The 22724-nt window shown below is 43.3% G+C and overlaps 1 protein-coding gene across 1 annotated transcript in view; it reads right to left on the reverse strand.

Annotated features, from left to right (window-relative positions):
- Window positions 1-14480, reverse strand: part of LOC137331288 (E3 ubiquitin-protein ligase RNF13-like) — a 234398-nt gene extending 219918 nt beyond the window's left edge. The window contains exon 1 of the mRNA XM_067994997.1: window positions 14317-14480. The gene's annotated coding sequence lies outside the window, so the exon portion shown is untranslated. The remainder of the gene's footprint in view (window positions 1-14316) is intronic.
- Between the last annotated feature and the right edge of the window lie 8244 nt (window positions 14481-22724).

Raw genomic sequence — 22724 nt, forward strand, 5'->3', positions numbered from 1 at the left:
ACCATATACAGCTACTGCAAATGAGTAATACAGCTGCAAAGTACTGTGAAGAATTCTTACTTACAGTACTGAACATTACAGCCTTGAAAGTGTAAAATGTAACCAGGATTTATATTAATAAAATCCTAAGCATATTATGAGTGCATTTTACAGCTGACATAACAGCATGTTAGATACCACTCATTGTCACATTTACTAACGAAAGGCACCTCATCGCACCCAGTACTTCGCTGGGAAACCTGCCTGTCTTTTTTTAAAATTGATTATTTTCTCTACTTCTGTATTCCATCATTGAGAAAACATGATCTGCTCCAAGGACTCTCACACACAGGAAGCACGAGAGCATTTTGCTCTAATTCTATTTCCTTCCTTCCCCACCAAGGGGTTCTTAGCCTCCAGATCTCCCTATAAATGACATTGCATAGATCAGTAATTTCCAGCTTAGAGAATGATTACAAGAACCAATCTGTATACTACCCGCCATGGCACAGCTCCTTAGAAATCTAACGTGCTGTGCCACCATGCTGCTCTTCCATCAGCATTTTCAGTGCTCATGTTAAACCAGTCACATAAACAGCAAACATGTTAGGTACAATATTTATTGTGTGAACTAGCAAGACTGAATCAGTGACAAGCAGCTTATGACACTGGGCCCATCTGGTAAATAAATGCTGCACCCCCAACACAAAGCGCACACCTAAATCTCTAGGGGTTATTTCATCTGTTAAAAAGTGTAATATTTTTCCTTAATATTGAAATCGACTGATTTCTAGAAGTCTTTAAAAAGTTTAAGCAACACAAGATTAGCCAGGATCCCTTAAGATATTCTGTATTGCATCCAAAAAGGTCTTTTTTGCCACCTACGTGACTAACAATGTGCCACGCTGTACATTTTCTGTTATAGCACTTGTGCACAGTTGAGATTCAAATTTCCAACACCATAGCATTTGTGCACAGTCCCGGTGAACATTACTACTGCAAAAAAAAATCAATATAGCTATAAAACGGAGAGCAGCTCTCGACTTACTCTGGAATCCCATCAGAAATCATCTCAACTCAGCTACTGAAAACAAGACTGGTCATTTAAAAAAAAATGTATTGAAAAAGGGCTCTCACATAAATTGACTTTTAAGGAAGCTACATGCTAAGGGCAGTGGAAAGCCCTAGATTTCCAGAAACCCTTCGATAGGGCTGCTCCACAAGCTCATGGCAGTGGGTATCCAAGGGGAAACCGGAAGTGGATAGGACATTGTCTCAAAAAAAAAGCAAGCAATGGAGTGAAAGCAGGCTGGGAGCTCTAGACTGAGAACTCCCTACTTTTCCCTGGATACAGAAACACAATGCTAGTAGGTCAAATTTGTATTGGGTATAGAACTGGGAACAGTAAGTCTGACATTGCTCCCAAGTTACAAAGGTTACCCAGACAGGGCTTGCAAATCAGCAGAACTATAGCAAATGCCATTTAGTAAGTGCACACTGGGAATAAAACAAAAGACACAATGAGTACTACTTTCAAACCAGCTGGGATAAGAGGCTGAAAGAGACCCGGTAATGACAGTAGACAAGATACAGCAGCAATCAACAAAGTAAACAGAATGCTGCACAATATTATCAAATCAACAGAATGCAAGTCTGAGACATTCATGCTACTGCTCTGGTCAAGCCACGCCCTGAATTCCACATTCAGTTCTGGTCAACAAGACACCAAAAACATGATGTGCCCTGGAAGCAGGGCACAAGAGTCACAAAGATGATCCCTCGTGTCAGAGAACTGAATTATGGATAGAAAAAGTTAGACTTTTCAGTTTGAATGGAGATGAAAGGGATCTTGTTAAATGTTCAAGACACTAAGTGAAATAGAAGGTTTTTTTAAAATTCGTTCATGGGATGCGGGCGTCGCTAGCGAGTCCAGCAGTTATTGCCCATCCCGAATTGCCCTTGAGAAGGTGGTGGTGAGCCGCCTTCTTTAACTGCTACAGTCCGTGTGGTGAAGGTTCTCCCACAGTGCTGTGAAGAAGGGAGTTCCAGGATTTTGACCCAGCAACAATGAAGGAACGGCGATATATTTCCAAGTCGGGATGGTGTGTGACTTGGAGGGGAACGTGCAGGTGGTGTTGTTCCCATGTGCCTGCTGCCCTTGTCCTTCTAGGTGGTAGAGGTTGTGGGTTTGGGAGGTGCTGTCAAAGAAGCCTTGGCGAGTTGCTGCAGTGCATCCTGTGGATGGTACATATTGCAGCCACAGTGTACCGATGGTGAAGGGAGTGAATGTTTAGGGTGGTGGATGGGGTGCCAATCAAGCGGGCTGCTTTGTCCTGGATGGTGTCGAGCTTCCTAAGTTGTTGGAGCTGCGCTCATCCAGGCAAGTGGAGAGTATTTCATCACACTCCTGACTTGTGCCTTGTAGATGGTGGAAAGGCTTTGGGGAGTCAGGAGGTGAGTCACTCGCCGCAGAATACCCAGCCTCTGACCTGCTCTTGTAGCCACAGTATTTATATGGCTGGTCCAGTTAAGTTTCTGGTCAATGGTGACCCCCAGGATGTTGATGGTGGAGGATTCGGCGATGGTAATGCCGTTGAATGTCAAGGGAAGGTGGTTAGACTCTCTCTTGTTGGAGATGGTCATTGCCTGGCACTTGTCTGGCACGAATGTTACTTGCCACTTATCAGCCCAAGCCTGGATGTTGTCCAAGTCTTGCTGCATGCGGGCTCGGACTGCTTCATTATTTGAGGGGTTGCAAATGGAAGTGAACACCGTGCAATCATCAGCGAACATCCCCATTTCTGACCTTATGATGGAGGGAATGTCATTGATGAAGCAGCTGAAGATGGTTGGGCCTAGGACACTGCTCTGAGGAACTCCTGCAGCAATGTCCTGGGGCTGAGATGATTGGCCTCCATCAACCACTACCATCTTCCTTTGTGCTAGGTACTGGAGAGATTTCCCCCCCCCCCCCCCCCGATTCCCTAGGGCTCCTTGATGCCACATTCGGTCAAATGCTGCGTTGATGTCAAGGGCAGTCATTCTCACCTCACCTCTGGAATTCAGCTCCCTTAACTTCAAATTTTGCTCAAGAAGACTGCAGGACAGAGACATAGGAACAAACTGGCAATAAGCAAATTCAGGACCAATGTCAGGAAGCACTTCTTCACACAAGGACTGATCAATACTTTCAGGGTAAGGTAAGGGAGGCAAAAAAACTCTTGAATCCGTGATGAGGGTGTGAAGTAGGTTTCTATGAATTCCAGAGGTGAGGTGAGAGTGACTGCCCTTGACATCAAGGCAGCATTTGACCGAGTGTGGCACCAAGGAGCCAGAGTAAAATTGACGTCAATGGGAATCAGGGGGGAAACTCTCCAGTGGCTGGAGTTATACCTAGCACAAAGGAAGGTTGTAAACAATTTTACAATACCAAGTTATAGTCCAGCAATTTTATTTTAAATAAAATTGCTGGACTATAACTTGGTGTTGTAAAATTGTTTACAATTGTCAACCCCAGTCCATCACCGGCATCTCCACATCACAAAGGAAGGTGGTAGTGGTTGTTGGAGGCCAATCATCTCAGCCCCAGGAGTTCCTCAGAGCAGTGTCCTAGGCCCAACCATCTCCAGCTGCTTCGTCAATGACCTTCCCTCCATCATAACGTCAGAAATGGGGATGTTCAGTTCCATTCGCAACCCCTCAAATAATGAAGCAGTCCGAGCCCGCATGCAGCAAGACTTGGACAACATCCAGGCTTGGGCTCGTAAGTGGCAAGTAACATTCGTGCCAGACAAGTGCCAGGCAATGACCATCTCCAACAAGAGACACTCTAACCACCTCCCCTTGACATTCAACGGCATTACCGTCGCCAAATCCCCCACCATAAACATCCTGGGGGTCACCATTGACCAGAAACTTAACTGGACCAGCCATATAAATACTGTGGCTACAAGAGCAGGTCAGAGGCTGGGTAATCTGCGGCAAGTGACTCACCTCCTGACTCCCCAAAGCCTTTCCACCATCTATAAAGGCACAAGTCAGGAGTGTGATGGAATACTCTCCACTTGCCTGGATGAGCGCAGCTCCAACAACACTCAAGACTTGACACCATCCAGGACAAAGCAGCCCGCTTGATTGGCACCCCATCCACCACCCTAAACATTCACTCCCTTCACCATCGGCACACTGTGGCTGCAGTGTGTACCATCCACAGGATGCACTGCAGCAACTCGCCAAGGCTTCTTCAACAGCACCTCCCAATCTCGCGACCTCTACCACCTAGAAGGACAAGAGCAGCAGGCACATGGGAACACCACCACCTGCAAGTTCCCCTCCAAGTCACACACCATCCCGACTTGGAAATATATCGCCGTTACTTCATCGTTGCTGGGTCAAAATCCTGGAACTCCCTTCTTCACAGCACTGTGGGAGAACCTTCACCACGGACTGCAGCGGTTCAAGAAGGCGGCTCACCACCACCTTCTCAAGGGCAATTAGGGATGGGCAATAAATGCCGGCCTCACCAGCGACGCCCACATCCCATGAACGAATAAAAAAAGTTTTACAGGTGTTGTGGAGAGTCAGAATTGCAGGGAATTTTGTTTGGAAATCAAAGTTCCCACATCAGAGAGGGGGAGGGGGGGGTAGAAAATATCACACCACAGAGGAGACACAAGAGTATGACAACTATTAAAAAAAAATCACAGAAATAGACGTGAAACATCCAACCACTGAAGCAGACAGCTGCAGCAGAGAAGTGAGACACGAGACACAGATCCCAACCATAAAGGAACCACCATCACCAATGGTTCACCCTTCTATAAATAGGGAGAGCTGTTACAGAATAAATCAGGGTAATTGACCTCTTCACATTAGGTCACCACTATAAATTTCATTAATGATAGAAAAGATAGTCAAAAGATAAATAAAATAATTCAATAATTTCTTTGGGGAGCAGTTGACATTAAATTAATCTGAAAAGATTGATGACCCACAGGTCTTTGAACGGGCTAGGAAACAACATTTTTTATTTTATATATGCCCATCTATACCTATAGGAACATAGGAACAGGAGTAGGCCATTCAGCCCCTCGTGCCAGCTCCACCATTTGATAAGATCATGGCTGATGTGTGATCTAGTTCCACATACCTGCCTTTGGCCCATATCCCTTAATGCCTTTGGTTGCCAAAAACCTATCTATCTCACATTTAAATTTAGCCATTGAGCTAGTATCAATTGCCGTTTGCGGAAGAGAGTTCCAAACTTCTACCACCCTTTGTGTGTAGAAATGTTTTCTAATCTCACTCCTGAACTGGTATTTTGACTCTTGGCCCCTATCCCACCACCTCCCATCAGAAAGAGGTCTCCCATACTGAGTGCGGAGGAGTCAGTCTGGGATCCTCAGTACCTTAACTGGAGACCCGGGAGGCAAAAATGTAACCCAAGTGTTTAAAGTCAGCTTGTATACAGCTGATGGTTGCATCAAAGAAAATACACATTCTCCACTGCACAAGTCCAATTTGGAGCAATTATGGTTTCCTAATCAAGAGAGAAAGTTTCCTTTGGAAGTGCAGAGAGAAATGGTGGGTCTCTACACAAAATCCAGTTTTAAAATCTATGAAGATTAGATGATACCATGTACTTTAAACATATGCTAATTAAAAGGAGTATTGAAGGAAAAAAATGGGGGCAGATACCAGTGAGCAATCTTCCATGACAGGAAAGGCTTCAGCAGGTTAATGAAGAGGCAGACATTTTGTTTCAAGGTTTTATATTTTGTGACTAATCAAACAAAAAACATGGCTGTATCTAAATTATATCAACTTACATTAATATAGTACCTTTAGCGTAGAAAAACATCCCAAAGCACTTCACAGAGGTGTAAGGGGAAAAAAGGTTGCTGAGCTAAAGAGTAGGAGGTAAGGAAGGGTGACTAAAAGCTTGGTGAGAGGTGGGTTTGTAGAGTCTTAAAGAGGCAGAAGGAATTTGGGAGGGACTTCCAGAGAACGACACTCAGGCAGTTAAACGTACAGCCACTATTGGTATAGCACAGGGATGGGCGCACAAAAGGATAAAGTCAGAGGAACTAAGTTCAGGGGACTGCAGGGCTGGAAGAGGTGAGGCAGGCCATGGAGGGATTTAAATAAAAGGATGAGAATTTTAAATTGGTGTTGGGTAGCAGGATCCAATGCAGGTCAGCAAGGGGGATGATGGGCAAGCAGGACTTGGTACAGAATATAGATACAGGCAGCAAAGTTTTGGACAAAAGGTTTAATGGAGGATGGAGGTCGACCAGAAGAGCATTAAAGTAATTGAGTCTTGTGTATAGAGTTAGGAATTGGAATAAATGTTCATAAATAAAACCGATTCTCTGCAGGGGCGAGAACTACTCAATGTCAGTTTCCAGTTTACTCAGCTGAAAGGTTTTATTCTTTCCCTAGAGGCTACATCAGGTGGAGACACTAAATCACCCAGTGTGCTAGGAGGTACTGCTTTATGCTCTGCCTATTGCCACACATTGCAAGTGTCAACCTGGCTCAAAGGTAGCACTTTCACCTCAAGTTCTGCTGCAGAAAGGTTTTATAGGAAGGTTAGAATCATAGAAAGGTTACAGCACGGAAGGAAGCCCTTTTTGCTTGTTCAGTTGGACATAAAAGATCCCATGGCACCCTTTCAAAGAAAAGCAAAGGGTGCTCTCAATATCCTGGCCAACATTCATCTCAACCAACATCATCAAGACAGGTTAGAATCATAGAAGTTTACAACATGGAAACAGGCCCTTCGGCCCAACATGTCCATGTCGCCCAGTTTATACCACTAAGCTAGTCCCAATTGCCTGCACTTGGCCCGTATCCCTCTATACCCATCTTACCCATGTAACTGTCCAAATGCTTTTTAAAAGACAAAATTGTACCCGCCTCCACTACTGCCTCTGGCAGCTCGTTCCAGACACTCACCACCCTTTGAGTGAAAAAATTGCCCCTCTGGACCCTTTTGTATCTCTCCCCTCTCACCTTAAATCTATGCCCCCTCGTTATAGACTCCCCTACCTTTGGGAAAAGATTTTGACTATCTACCTTATCTATGCCCCTCATTATTTTATAGACTTCTATAAGATCACCCCTAAACCTCCTACTCTCCAGGGAAAAAAGTCTCAGTCTATCCAACCTCTCCCTATAAGTCAAACCATCAAGTCCCGGTAGCATCTTAGTAAATCTTTTCTGCACTCTTTCTAGTTTAATAATATCCTTTCTATAATAGGGTGACCAGAACTGTACACAGTATTCCAAGTGTGGCCTAACTAATGTCTTGTACAACTTCAACAAGACATCCCAACTCCTGTATTCAATGTTCTGACCAATGAAACCAAGCATGCCGAATGCCTTCTTCACCACCCTATCCACCTGTGACTCCACTTTCAAGGAGCTATGAACCTGTACTCCTAGATCTCTTTGTTCTATAACTCTCCCCAACGCCCTACCATTAACGGAGTAGGTCCTGGCCCGATTCGATCTACCAAAATGCATCACCTCACATTTATCTAAATTAAACTCCATCTGCCATTCATCGGCCCACTGGCCCAATTTATCAAGATCCCGTTGCAATCCTAGATAACTGGTCTTTCATCTCTGCTGTTTATAGGACTTTACTGTGTGCAAACTGGCTGTTGCATTTGCCAACATAAGAAGTGACTATACTTCAAATGTATTTCATTGGCTGTGAAGCACTTTGAGATGTCCTGGGAATGTGAAAGGCATTATATAAATGCAAGTTATTTCTTTCTCTTTTTTTCTGTTCCATTATCTGCTTTAGGAACATTCATGGTCTTCCTCATCCTCAGGTGATTTTTTTTTTAAAAACTGAGGTGAGCTCTGGGATGTATGTTCCTTTTAAATTTATCTTGTGCATTTTCAAGAAACCCTTCACATAATGTGACCTGATCACTAAACTAAGTCAGCACTCCTAGCTCTCATGCTACCTTACAGAAGTACCACTGTAAACTTCCAGCAGGTGACAGAGGTGCTTATCTTTGGGGGGGGAAAAAATCATGGAGTTTAATAAAAAAGATGGATGAAGGTCGTGAGATACTTAGGGACATAGGGGTATAAAATAATTTACAATATTTATTATAGGGGAATTTTTGGCTAAAAGAGAGACATGATTTACAACATGGATTTTATTTCATAACATTAATGCAATTCTAAAGCAAACAATAATCCTGATGGCCTAGTGATACAATGGACTAGCATAGTAACACACTAAACCATAGAAATGATAGGAAAAGGGTTCAGACCTGTGATTCCCCACTTCTAGAGTTACTGACCGCTGCCAAATGAGAGGCATCAGGTAGAGACCTTGCTCATAGAGGAGGGAATAAAATATATCAACAGCCTACTCACCTTGGACATTTTCACACAATTTAATGCCTGTTACACAGCACATATAAGGCCTTGAAGCAGGTCAGCCAAGGAATACACAAAGCATACAAGGACCTACAGGAAGGAAGAAAGGAAGGAAGAAAAGAAAAAGGAAAAGAAACAGTGGGGAGGGGATGGTAAACATTAACTAGAAAAAGAAATTAATGTAATTGCCGTTAATAATCGGAAAGATGGCAAGTCTTCCTGAAGTATTTTTACAGTCTTCACTGTTTTGCCAAAGCTCCTACTTGTGTTGTCAGCAAATTTTAAGATTGTATTCTCTACAAATCCAAATCATTTATATAAGCCAAAAACAAAAGTGGACCCAGCATCTAATCCTTTGTACACCACTGCCAACCCTTCTCCAATCCAAGCAACACCCACTTACCATAACTCTGTTTTGTAGCCAATCAACTTTTTATCCAAGCTACTGTATTTCCTCCAACACTACACACCTGAACGTTTCCAAAAAGCATCTTGAGACAACTTATTGAATGCCTTCTGCAAATCAATATATACACATCTACTGCATTCCATTTATCTAATCAGTCACTACTTCAAATAAACTCAAATTTTTCAAGTATGACTTGCCTTTAACAAAATCCATGCTGGCTGTCCTTGATTAACCCTTACATTTCTAAATGCTTACTAATTCTAAAACAACAACAGAAAATGCTGGAGAAGCTCAGCAAGTCAGGCAGCATCTGTGGATAAAGAAACAGAGTTAACGTTTCAGGTTGTAGACCTTTCATCAGAACTTCTTTGTGCATTCTGATGAAAGGTCTTTGACCTGAAACGTTAACTCTTTCTTTCTCCACAGATGCTGCCTGACATGCTGAGCTTCTCCAGCATTTTCTGTTCTTATTTCAGATTTCCAGCATCCGCAGTATTTTGCTTTTGATTTACTAATTCTAAGTTTGCCCACAATTTAAAGTTACCCAGTTTATCCTCCTCTCATTCATCAACGAGGGTTTTACCTCAATTTCTCTTGTCTCATGACAATTTGCATAGTTGAGGATTGAAAACTTTTGGCAGGGCCTCTGCTGTCTCCTCTAATTTCTTTCAACAGGCGAGGGTGCATGCCATCAGGGCCCGATGACCTAGTTTTTCAGAACCAATTCCTTTTCAACAGCTAGCTCAATTAATTGTTCCATATCATTCACCATTATACCAATGTTCTCACTTCCACCATCATTTGTAAAAAAACAATACAAAATATTTATTTAATATATCTCCACCCTACCTTCATCCTCCACAAGTAGATTCCCTCCCCCATCCTTAAGTTGGCCCAACCCTAACATTTTTAATATACATGTTTATAAAAAGGAAATAGTATGGGCTTTTATATTATGTTAGTCTTTTCTCATATTCCATTTTAACCCTTCTATTTCCCTCTTCACCGTCCCACTACACTTTCTAGATACCTCATGAATATCTTTAGTATTGAGCTTTAACTTTATCATCTGCCTTCCTTTTAAGTTTCAGTTTAGTTTTAATTTCTTTATTTACCCACTCTATACTTTGGTGCACCTCTGTTTCACTTTATAATATATTTATTTTGTACTCTGCACATCTCATAATTGACGATGTTCCACTGCTGATGTCAACCTGTTACTGTCCAGTTAATTTAGGCCAGATCCAGCAGATGGCACAGAAAGCAATCTACAGACTACCACCTTTGAGGTATTATTTTTTAAACCTAGTGCCTAATTTCTTACACTGCTTTCCAAGATCTCAAAACGTACTTCTACCTGTCATTGGTTCTAACATGAACCATCACCTTTGATTGCTGTCCCACCCATTCCCTGATGTTTGGCATCCTGGCACCAGGGAGGGAATTTCCACTCAGGACTACCAGTCATCATTGTCAGATGTCTAGATAACAATTTCTGCAGAGTACCCTACTATTACCACTCTCCTATTTTTGTAGTCTACTTGCCTCTCACCCCTTTGGGTAGTCTCTTGCTCCTCAGTGTCACAATACTGCTCAGAACCAACCTCCTCCGAGTCACTGTTACTGTTCACCTCATACTTGTCCAACACCTTGTATCTACTGAGACCGTTCCAGTAACCATGGGGTTCCCCACACTCTAGTCTTGTCTCCCTCTGCTACCCCTGCAGATTATCACCCATTTCTCTCTTTTTACATGATCTCCATCCCCTGAACTGTCTTGTACTGTTTTTCGGGTGGCCACAAACTGTGAAGTACGATCTAGAACCCTCTTCCTCCTCTCTGATGCTACTGAGTGTGGCCAATTTCTGTTCGAGCACAGCGATCCTCTGCTCTAGTGACTCAGTTTTCTGACACTTATACAAATATACTACTCTTTGATACACTGAGGATCCATCATGGCCCACGCATCACACATCATGACAGTTCCCTGCACGGTCATCCTTTTGGCTAACTTATAAATCAGTAGGTAGTGTTAGTCTGAACTCCCACTAGCACCAAACTGCTCTTACTAATTTTACACAAGTATAATTTTCCTGCACAACAGAACCTCAAGGCTGAACTCCCACAAGAGAGAATTGTTAGAGAACAGATATCACATATCTTTCATAAAAAGTAATAACAACCATTACCACCTCAAAACAGCTCACAGTTAATGCACCAAACAAATATAAACAGCTCCAACTAAAATGATGCAAATTAAATATATAAAATGTCACTACTTGTGCCCCAATCACTCCAGCTGAAGCTAAACTCGGCACTCTTCTGGCCTTACTTACACTGTCCACACACAGCTCGAGATTGACCTCTTGCTACAAAGTTCAAAATTTATACAGTCTTAACTTACACAATAGCCCAACTGCCAAGGAAAAGAACTGGCCAAGAACAGCTAATCACACTTCTTTTGTAACCAATGACCTATTAATAAACGATGAACTTACATTTATGCAGAGCCTTTCACAATCTCAGAATGCCCTAAAAAGGGACTTAATTGGTTGTGAAGCACTTTAAGTGTAGTCACTGCTGTAATGTAGGCAGAAGCAAAAGCCAATTTGTGCACCGTAATGAGATAAATGACCAGAAAATTTGTTTTTAGTCCTACTGCTTGCAGGATAAATTTTGGCCAGGAGAACTTGCCTGCTGCTCTTCAAATGGTGCCATGGCATCTTTTATGTCCACCTGAAGGGGTAGACTGGACCTTGGCATAATATTTCATAAAAAAGACAATAATGCACTAAAGTGCCAGCCTAGATAATGTACTCAACCTCTAGAGTGGGATTTAAACCCACAATCTTCTGACTCGGAGGTAAGATTGCCACCACTGAGCAAAGGCTGACACCTGATTACATTAAACCAGCTCACAGTTAAGGCATCAAATAAATAACTTTAAACAGCTCCTGTTTTGAACAGCTGACAAGAAGTACATTAAAATAAATTTAAACTCAAAATACTGGTCGCCTGTCAAGGAGTTAATCCTAATTTAAGGGCAGGAGGGTCGGTAACCAGAGGACACAGATTTAAGATAATTGACAAAAGAGCCAGGGGGAGATGAGCAGAATTTTTTTTTAAACTCAGCGAGTTGTTATGATCTGAAATGCATTGCCTGAAAGGATGGTGGAAGCAGATTCAATCGTAACTTTCAAAAGGGAATTGGATAAATACTTGAACAGGAATTTTCAGGGCTATGGGGAAAAAGCAGGGGAATGGGACTAATTGGTAGCTCTTTTGGAGAGCCAGTACAGGCACGATAGCACAGAAGGCGGCCATTCAGCCTACGTGATTCTATTTTTACGAGACTGTATCAAAGCAACAGTTATACATCTCACGCTGGAAGCAAACTTATTACACAAACATACCCCTTCTGTCCCTTTCTTGAACCTAACATTTCTCCGGCACATTGGTGACTTTATTTAAAAGTTACTGCAAAGTCACATACATATCTATTTAAGGATCTAGGATTTTATGACTTAATTAGGTGCGCTTATTTAAATAGAGTTCATCATAGTTTAACAACAAAGCAACTTTAAACACCCCTTCAGCTAATCAAACCATGACACTATTCAAAGAGGAGCAGGGGAATTCTCCACATCCTGGCCAATATTTATCCCTCAACCAACATCACTAAAATAAATCTGTCCAACAGAATCTAGTCATTTATCTCATTGCTGTACACCATGTTTCCCCCTATTACAAGTGACTACACTTCAAAAGTACTTAACAGGCTGTAAAGTGCTTTGGGATGTCCCAGGGTCATGAATGGCACTATATAAATGCAAGTTCTTCCTATCTAAAAGAGTTTATCACCAGTGTACCATTTTATGGTTTAACTCTCCCTCACCTTTCTCTCTAAAACAGTTTGCTACATAACTAGAGTTGCAGCTTTCAATTGTAACCCACATTTTTTTAAATGTCTTTACTTCCCAATTGTTACATGTTCAGGATACATCAGGGTCAAGGGGCAACTGTTGCTGTAACCAAGGGACAGATATGCAAGAATGTCAGCTCTGACAAACAGACCAGTCAGCACCTGTGCAGAGAACGTCTACGAACTCAGCTCATCGCTCTACAGATGCTGACTCGCTTGTTGAGCATTTCCAGAATTTTTCTGTTTTTGTTTCACATTTCCAGCATTTACAGGTTTTTTTTTTTACTTTCTGCTTGGAACATTAGCACACTTGACTTATCTGCTTGGACAAAGGCAATTACGCATAGTGTGGCTGATCTGGTAATCAGGAGGTAGGTAATACAGGGAGGCTACAGCTAAGGTATCCTATCTGGGTATCAAGTGGAAGGGCAGATGTAGCTGCTGCAGCTAAGCTGGTCTGAGATGAGGAGGTAGTGAGTGAGGCAAGAAAGTGAAGAGCAAGCACTGCGATCGCAGCCACTAATCTGACCACAGGGCAAGACAGACAGTTATGGCTAAATTGAAAAAGAGGTAGGAAAAGATTTCACAGCTTTTTTTTAAAAAAAGCTAACAATATTGAAGTTTCACTGACTATCACTGAGTCACTCACTGCTGACTAGTCACTCAGCTGCAGCACTTAACACATTTTGGATTTTGTTTGTTCACAGACACAAAAGACCACACAAAAGATTTGGATACGGTAAAGAAACGTGGAGAAACATTTTGGCTTTGAGGAACACACTGGTAATATTCTGACAGCATTCATTGTCATTTAGCAGACATGTAGGATGAGATGCCTCTATAATAACTGCATGGCAGGCGATATTACTGCAATTTTAACAGAATTGCAGCCAAGCAGATGACCTGATTTTTTTTTAAAACCACAAGTTGTTTTGGAAGTCACATTTCCACTTAATCTGCTTCGCCTTCATTGTTCCTATATTTCACACACATAGTAAATCCAAATCGTCAAGAAGCAAATATTTAACATGCACACAAACAAGCACGCACTGATATTTTATATACACATGTAAATTACAAAAGAATGTTTCTATAAACATGACAAGTGTTACAAGAAGAAAAAAAGAAAAGTGCTGCCTGTAATTGAAGGGTGGAGGAAACCTCGTGTTCAGCGTTTCAATGACTCCGAGCCACGGTCTAAAACAATCAGCTGAAGCTGACCAAAAAAAAAAGTTTATAAGAATGACTGCACTCTCCTTAAGGAAGGATAATGATGTTGTGATGAGGAGGAGGAGGAGGAGGACGGATCAGACTTCTGCCACCACCCAAACAATAAAACAGCCACAGTTTTCAGCACAGTCCGTTTCAGTTTGGATGTTTTTCCCCCCCCCTCCTCCTCCTCTCTCTCTTTTTCAACAGCCGCCTGAAGCTGCCGGTTTGGTCGCGGCCTCAGTGAGAGGGGTCAGGCGGCCTGAGGAGGAAAAGGGGCTCGAGCCTCACCCACCACCGACTCCAGATTTTAATTTTTTTTTAAAAAGGGGGAAGCTGAAGATATTTACACCAGAAGTACCTCCCTTCTCTAAAGTAAATCGCCAGCTTTTACCTGTTACTAGAAGCTCGCTCTGTGTGTGTGTGTCTGTCTGTCTCTCAGTGCCCGGAATGAACTGTAAATAAATAATAAACAGTCGGCGGACCAGGCCACATGAGGGTGGAGGTGACACAGCCCCCAGAACCAGCGTCACCAGAGTAACCGCACTGTGTGCCCGCCCGCCCCGCGCGCGCGCGCGCGCGCGCCTGTCAATCATCGCGGAGGATGTCCCGCCCCTCTTTCTCACCGAGACACCGGATTGGTTGATTCACCAGAACCCGCCTCCCCTTGCCAGTGGTGCATTTCCGCGCGAGAGACACAGCTGGAGCGGTGACACGTGACCGCCTGCCCCCACCCACCCACCCAGCTGGGAGCTGAGTATATCTGTATGCCTTTTCTCAATTAAACTGCAAGGAGACACTGGGTTGTCCCAATGTCACCAAACCAAAAAAAAACCAAACAAATGTGCCCCCTTTTTTAGAAACTAATAAATAACTTAAGCAAAAGGAAACTTATTAAGTTAAATGTTATTCACGTTATCCACCACGCCCTCCAGTCCTTGAGGGGCTCACTGGTCACGGAAGGCCCCGAGCTCACCGGCAGGACACCGCCTGCTCCTTCTCCGGGGCCACCCGAGCGCGGACAAGGCCGCAGAAGAGGCAGGCAGCCGGAGTGACCGCCCAACCTGGACCTGTGGATGGCCACCTTGTCTAGGCCCAGGAGCAGACCTACAGATGCTGCCTGAGGTGCTGTGTATTTCCAGCATTTTCTGTTTTTATTAGGGAGAGATTACAATGGATGTGAATGCACCTCCAACAATTCAGCACTCCCTCAATACTGCACTGGAGTGAGTGTCAGCCTGGGCGATTTGCCCCTGGAGTGGAGCTTGAACCCACAACATTCTAACTTAAAAGCAAGATTGCTAACAACTGAGCCAAACTGATGTGCGTTGGTTGATAATGACCGAAAATCCCAAGTTTCTCCAGTCTTTCCTCACTACTCAGTCCTCTGACACATTAAGGGTTAAGTCTTATTGCTCTTCTCTGCCCCGCCTCCAGATGTACAAGTATGTGTTGAATGCAAGTGTCTCTGACACAGGATCTCTACTTTTAGACGGGGGCATAGGGGAGGACTGGGATTCCGCATGATTGGCAGAAGATAAAAGGAGAGGAAGTCCCAACATCTTTCCCTACACACAAAAAAATGAGGGTAAAGACTTAAGTGCCAAGGACACGAGGTGTAGCAAAATTGACTAGAGTCACTTTTAAGTCCTTGGTAGTTGTAGGGTTCTATACAAATTCAGATGCAATTTGAAAAATATCTGGCACTCCGACAGGCAATTCTTCACATTTTGCAGCCATGCAAAGCAGCTTCAGCCTCACATCAATGCAATCTAGAAAGAAAGAAAGAAAGAACTTGCATTTATATAGTACCTTTCAAGACCTCAGGATGTCCCAAAGCGATTTACAGTCAATAAAGTACTTTTGAAGTGTAGTCACTGTTGTAGTGGCAGCCAATTTGCACACAGCAAGATCCCACAAACAGCATTGTGATAATGACCAGATCATCTGTTTTATTGATGTTGGTTATTAACATATGATATACATAAAATATAATATTAACAATATTGCTTATTAACATCAATATTATGTAATAATATTAACTGTGATATTACTCAGCCTTGAAGCTGCCTAAGGGACAGAATAATAGACATTACAGCACAGAAAGAGGCCACTTGGCCCATCATGCCGGTGCCAATGCTAGGTCTTCAACTGGAGATGTCTATTCTACTCCCATTTGGTTTGAAACTACCTCAACACGACTGTTTCACACAATTTATGTTTCGTACCAGCTGGAGGCTATAATTGGAGCAAAACAAAGTTTAAATGGTTATGTTGCTGGATTTGCAACCCAGAGATCATGAGTTCTAAATCTCACCAGGACAAGGTGTGGAATTAAATCCAGTAAATCGTTCAATTTATGAGCTGACACCAGAAAAAAAGAAAGCTTCCGTTATAAAAGCTCAACTGGTTCACTTTAGGAAAGTGAAGCTGGTCGCCCATACCAGTCTGGCCTGCACCTGCCTCCAGCCTCACACTATCTAGTTGATTCTTAATGCTCTCTGAAGTGGTCTCAGACACCACTCAATTGTAAAAACAATCGCTATGAAGCAGGAAGACAGCCGACCGCCAGCTTCTTGGGGCAACTAGGGATAGGAAGTAAAGGTGGCCTCGGCAGTATTGCCCACATCCCAAGAACAAACAATTAAAACAAATTCCCAAGATCACGGACTTGCCACGTTCATTACCAAAGTTTTTAAAAATCTGATTCCACCTTTTGACATTGGAGTTCCGAATTAATTATTTTCAAAGTTTGTGCATTTAACGGTAGCGGGACTGTCACGCACTTGTGTAGAATGAAATTTTCCCCAGTATTAGAGCAGCCATTAGGGTTTCCCTGTGTCAATTTGTGTGCATGTTTTGGCTGCCGCTCCAGATACGAGTGCATTGCTTCTATTTCTCTTTTTTTCACCTTTTTTCTTCTTTTCTCTTTACCCCTCCTAGGCCCCTCTCTCCTGTCGTCATGCCTCCTTTCATTTCTCCCCTCTCGGGTGCTCTGCCCCCCCCAAAACTCTACCCCAACCCTTCAGCACTCCTCGACCTTCCTACTCTCCTGCCGCCCTCCCAGGCTTGACTCCCACTTAGATAAGCCTACAGCTTCCCTCTGTGCCTCTCTTGGCATCCTCCGTAGGGCCCATCAAGGGACTTGTCACTGCCTCCTTACGAGCAGCAACCCTAACTACCCCATCCAACTCCCTCACTGACTTTCCCACCCAGAGTGCCCGCTGCGGGCTAATCTTGCCAATCTCTTTACCGTCCCACTCACCCCTCCAAACGCTGACCCTGTGAACTCTGCCAGCGGATCAGCTATCATCACCCTTCTCCGTATCTCCCTCCAGAATGTCCGTACACAGTGAGCTTATTGTGGGTGGTTGCATCGGTATCATGGTCATGATGGAAACCTGGCTGACGAGTGATGCTATCTTTCCCTTAATGAAGCCTCCCCGCCTGGCCATACCTTTCACTACTAGCCCCGTCCAGACCGCCGCGGTGGTGGTGTGGCCCTTATTACCAAATCACATCTTGGTCTGTCCCCCTACTCCTCTGGCACCTTCTCCACCTTTGAGCATCTCACTTTGTTCCACCCCTCTCATCTCTCCTTTAAAATCCTCGTTCTTTACCGCCCACCCAAGTACCACGCCAAGTTTCTCACCAAGATATCTTCACTACTTTCCTCCCTCATCCTCTGCACCGATGAGCTTCTCATCTTGGTGATTCCAACCTCTATCTCAATTCACCATGCTCTCTCTCCTCTGAGTTCACTGCCCTCATTTCCTCCCTTAATCTCATCCTTCATATTAACTCCCCTGCCCATATTCACGGCTACCCTTTGACTTTGCCATCTCACATGGCCGCTGTACTCCTATCATGTCAATCACAGATAAGGCCATCTCTGACCATTTCCTTGTATCCCTCTCCACCCACATCCCCCTTCCACCTCCCAACCCCACTTCGTCTGTATCCACCCCTGGAAAAAACTCTCCCCCAAGTCACTTATTACGGCACTTTCAAATTCCCAACTGTCTAGCCTTTGGCCCTCCATTCACCACAACATTTCTGCAGCTACCAATCTGCTCAATCATACCCTCACCTCCACCTTTGATGCCCTTGTCCCCATTAAAACCATTACTCTCTTTCACCCTGGTCGATCCCCCTGTTGCAACCCTCATTTCCGCTCCCTTAAGTCCAAGAGACGCAGTCTTGAATACTTATGGTGGATGACCGGTTTAGCCATTCATCGCCAGATGTGCCTGGACCAGATAAAGCACTATCAGGTCCTGCTCTCCTCTGCCAAACTGCTCACTATTCCAGGATCATCCCGGAATGCAAAGATAACCCCCAGCTTTTCTTCTCCACTACAAACTGTCTTCTTAAACCCCTCTTCCCTGCCTCCCCCACCCTCACCTCCAACAGTAAGAGCGAGGAGCTCATGGACTTCTTTGTCACTAAGATTGCGACCATTCGTTCAGCTGCCTCTGCCGCTTCCCTCCTTTCCCCTAGGTCACCAAGCCAAACTTTCTCTAAGATTCCCCCCTGCCCTAGCGCTGAACTCGCATCTTTCTCTAGTTTCTCTCCTATCTCCCCTCATTCCCTCTCCGAGCTCATCTTAACCATGAGACCCACCTCTTGCTCCCTCCACCCTATTCCCATCAAACTGCTGACCACCCAAATTCCTTTCCCGGCTCCCATTTTAGCAGATATTATTAATGATTCCCTCTCCTCAGGTACTGTTCCCCTCGCCTTCAAATCTGTGGTCATTCCCCCCCCCTCAAAAAACCCACCCGTGACCGCTTTGTCCTTGCAAACTACTGCCCCTTCTCCAACTTCTCATTCCTCTCCAAAGTCCTCTCAAATCCGTGCCCATCTTTCCCACAACTCCATTTTTGAACCCCTCCAATCAAGTTTCTGCACCTGCCACAGTACTGAAACGGCCCTTAGCAAAGTCACAAATTACAACCTCTGTGACTGTGACCTTGTTAAACTATATCTCCTCATCCTTCTCAACTTGTCTGCAGCCTTTGACATGGTTGACCACACTATCCTCCTCAACACCTCTCCTCTATCGTCCAGCTGGGTGGGCTGCGCTTGCCTTGTTCCATTCTTATCTATCCAGTCGTAGCCAGAGAATCACCTGCAATGGCTTCTCTTCCCGCTCCCACACCATTATCTCTGGAGTTCCCCAAGGATCTATCCTTAGCCCCGTCCTATTTCTCATCTACATGCTGCCCCTTGGCGACATCATCAGATGTCGGTCAAGTCAGATTCCACATGTATGTTGAAGACACCCAGCTCTACCTCACCACCACCACCTCTCTTGACCCTTCCACTGACTCTCATTTGTCACACTGCTGGTCAGATATTTAGTATTGGATGAGCAAAAATTTCTTCCAACTAAATATTGGTAAGACCGAAGAAGCCATTGTCTTCGGTCCCCACCACAAACTCCATTCCTGAGCCACCAACTCCATCCCTCCCCCGGCCACTATCTGAGGCTGAACCAAACCTTTCACAACTTTGGCGACCTATTTGACCCCGAGATGAGCTTCTGACCACAATCCTGCTCCATCATCAAGGCCGCCTACTTCCACCTCCGTAATATCGATGTATCCGCCCCTGCTTCAGCTCATCTGCTGCTGAAACCCTCACCCATGCCTTTGTTACCTCTAGACTCGACTGTTCCAATGTTTTTCTGGTTGGCCTCCCATCTTCCACCCTCCATAAACTTGAGCTTATTCAAAACTCTGCTGCCCGTATCCTAACTCGCACCAAGTACCGTTCACCCATCAGCCCTGTGCTTGCTGACCTATATTGGCTCCCAGTCCAGGAAGGCCTCGATTTTAAAATTCTCATCCTTGTTTTCAAATCCTTCCATAGCCTCACCCATCCCTCTCTCTGTAACCTCTTCCAACCTACAACCCTCCAAGATTTCTGCGCTCCTCTAATTTTTGCCTCTTGCGCATCCCCGATCTTAATCGCTCCACCATTGGTAGCCCTGCCTCCAGCTGCCTCGGCCGTAAGCTCGAAATTCACTACCTAAACCTCTCCACCTCTCTACCTCTCTCTCCTCCTTTAAGACGCTCTTTAAAACCTACCTCTTTGACCAAGTGCCTGTCCTAATATCTCCTTATGTGACTCAATGTTTAATTTTGTTCAATAAACGCTCCTGTGAAGCACTTGGGATGTTTTACTATGTTAAAGGTGCAATATAAATGCAAATTGTTGTGTTATATATAGAAGTTAAAGAAAGAAAAAGAAAAATGCCAAAATGCTGACCATTAAATGAAACAAGAATCACTATAAAATTAAGAAAATTCTTTAGAGTACATTAAGTTAATTTTTTTAAAAACTGGTACATTAAGAGAAGCGTGGATTAATCTCGTAAATAATTATCAGAGCTTTTGGACCCAGGAAAATTCCCCCCAAAAAATGAAAAATCTGTAAAATATTTTTTAAAAATTCAAATTCTCTTAATATTTTAATGACAATGAAGAGCTATAAAATAAATAATTTCTTATATTACCTTGAAATCATATTAAGTTACATGTTTTTTGTTAAAATCAAACTTACAAATTCCTCCAAAGGTGAGGACAATGTACCAAATTGCTGGAAAATGTAACAAAAAGAAAAATCAATTCAAAGTGTCCTGCATATGCATTTTATTCAAAAATACCACATGAAACTTTCAGTTTTGATCTAACACAAGTATTTTTGCACATCTGTGTTTGTATTTGGAGGACTTCACCTGTGTCCAGGTGGAAGCCGGTGTGAAGACCCAGTTAAGCACCAGATAACAAGGGGCCAAAACTTGCTGCCAAAATAATGCAAGTTTAATGCGCACACCGTTATGAATGTGTAAATCGTCCAACAATAGGTGAAGAAGAGATACCCTGTGAATTGAGAATCGCCACAAGTTGCTGGATGATTTGCACCGCTCCACAGTTAGCCTCATGAAAACAGCTGCTTGCCCTCAACCTCCCCGTGAGTTTTAAGAAATTGCTGCAGTTGCACATTAAGTGCCCATTAAACTCGCTGCAGAAAGTTAGAGCTGGCACTTACCTTTTCAATGACACTCAGCCTCTCCGGCCCAGAAAGGGAACTATTGGAAATGTGGAGTCTCATTCCTTCAGGTAGTAAATTGTTGTTAGAGATTTTGAAAATTTAAAATTTTACATTTTTAATTTTTTTTCTTTCTTTTCCTTTTTGTCTCGTTTTCTCTCTCTCTTAATCCAATCTTTCTTTCCCTCTCTTTATTTCTCTTTCTGTACCTGATTCGACTTTAATTCACCCTATTTCCTTCTCCATTGTTCTTCTGTTTCTTTCTCAATCCTTGAATCTCATTGTTTAAGTAGATAGACTGTGAGTCCCATCGTTCACCAAGGTCCCAGCTGCCCCATTGCCCTCATCGTGCCGTTACCAGCTTGCACTTCCAGCAACTTTCAGTGCAAAAGATTTTCGAGCTGAAGGGTGAGAGAAAATGTCTAACTAACAGGACACGCCGCGAGATGCCCCACTCCAGCAAATTCTGGCCCAAGGTTTCAACTTCTTCCAGACAAAGCTCCGAACATGCTTATGTATTTGGAACAGTGTTTATTTATTTGTAACTGTCAACAATGATACAGATACGCAGCTACAACAGTACTTCAAAGGTGACTTGTCAGGTGAGGCGAGTGAGGTGCTGCCTCACCCAGTCTTCCAGTGAGGAAGTTATAGTTCTGCCTTGGACTCGAAGTGGTTGATGGTTCCACTCTTTGATGGTCAGGTGGCTCCTGATTCAGTCGTTTCTTTTTTATTTAACTGTTTCATTGCGAAAATTACTCAAAAAATGGCAGGCAGATTACCGGCTTGTGAGCCAGACAGTGGCACAAGGGGATAGACACAGGCATGAAGGATCCATTGCCATGGCAACAAGCTGGTTTGGTTAGGCATCGTTCACCTGTCTGAAAGGTCACCAGCTGCCACTGGTGACCTTTCTCTCTCTCCTTTTTCTCTCTCCCTTATTTGCCTCTACTTTCTCTCTCTCCTATCTCTTTTTCATTCTCTCTTTGAAGCGTCTTCTGTGTTTTTTTATATAGCCCAGCTTTCCCAACCCATCCCCAAGTGTAGAGCCACAGTTTAACTTTCCCACAGGAATCCCTCAGCCCTCAGGATCTTCACAGCAGAAAGATATGGTAAGCAAAGTGGGCCACAGATTCCTCCGAAATGCAAAATTAAAAAAAGCTCTAAATTTTTTTAAAATTGCAGTAAATCAAAAAAGGACAAGGACACTGCATGACATAAGAGACTGAAGACATTTATAATTTTTTAAGTCAATAATTATAAGGAACTGTAAAATAAATTATTAAATATCATATATATTCTTGAACCTTTTAGTTAATAATGTAGCCATTTAAGATGCTCTGTTTACTGTTCAAACAAAACTGAAATATTCCCTGGAACTTGAAAACAGTATACGTAATTACTGGGACATTTAAAAGCCAAAACAAAGTCCAATACAGAGGACCAAATACATGCAGGAATTTGTTTTTTCTCTGAATTTTCACTGAAATCCTTTCAGTTTTGATCAAACTCAATAAGACAGTCAAATCTCCAGATTTCAAAACACCTGGACTTATTTTGTTGAAAATGAAACAGTAAAGTGAAAATAAATTAAATACCTACCTTGTAAATTTAGCTTTCCTTTCCAAAAAAAAATACTATTTTACGGCAAACCCTGGTGCCTTCCTGGTTTATTTATTTCAGCAGAACTCCAACACGCACACTCACCCAATGAACCATTAGGGAAAATGTGAAACTGCTCCTCTC

The sequence above is a fragment of the Heptranchias perlo genome, chromosome 13, assembly GCF_035084215.1.
Source record: "Heptranchias perlo isolate sHepPer1 chromosome 13, sHepPer1.hap1, whole genome shotgun sequence".
NCBI classification, from domain to species: Eukaryota; Metazoa; Chordata; class Chondrichthyes; order Hexanchiformes; family Hexanchidae; genus Heptranchias; species Heptranchias perlo.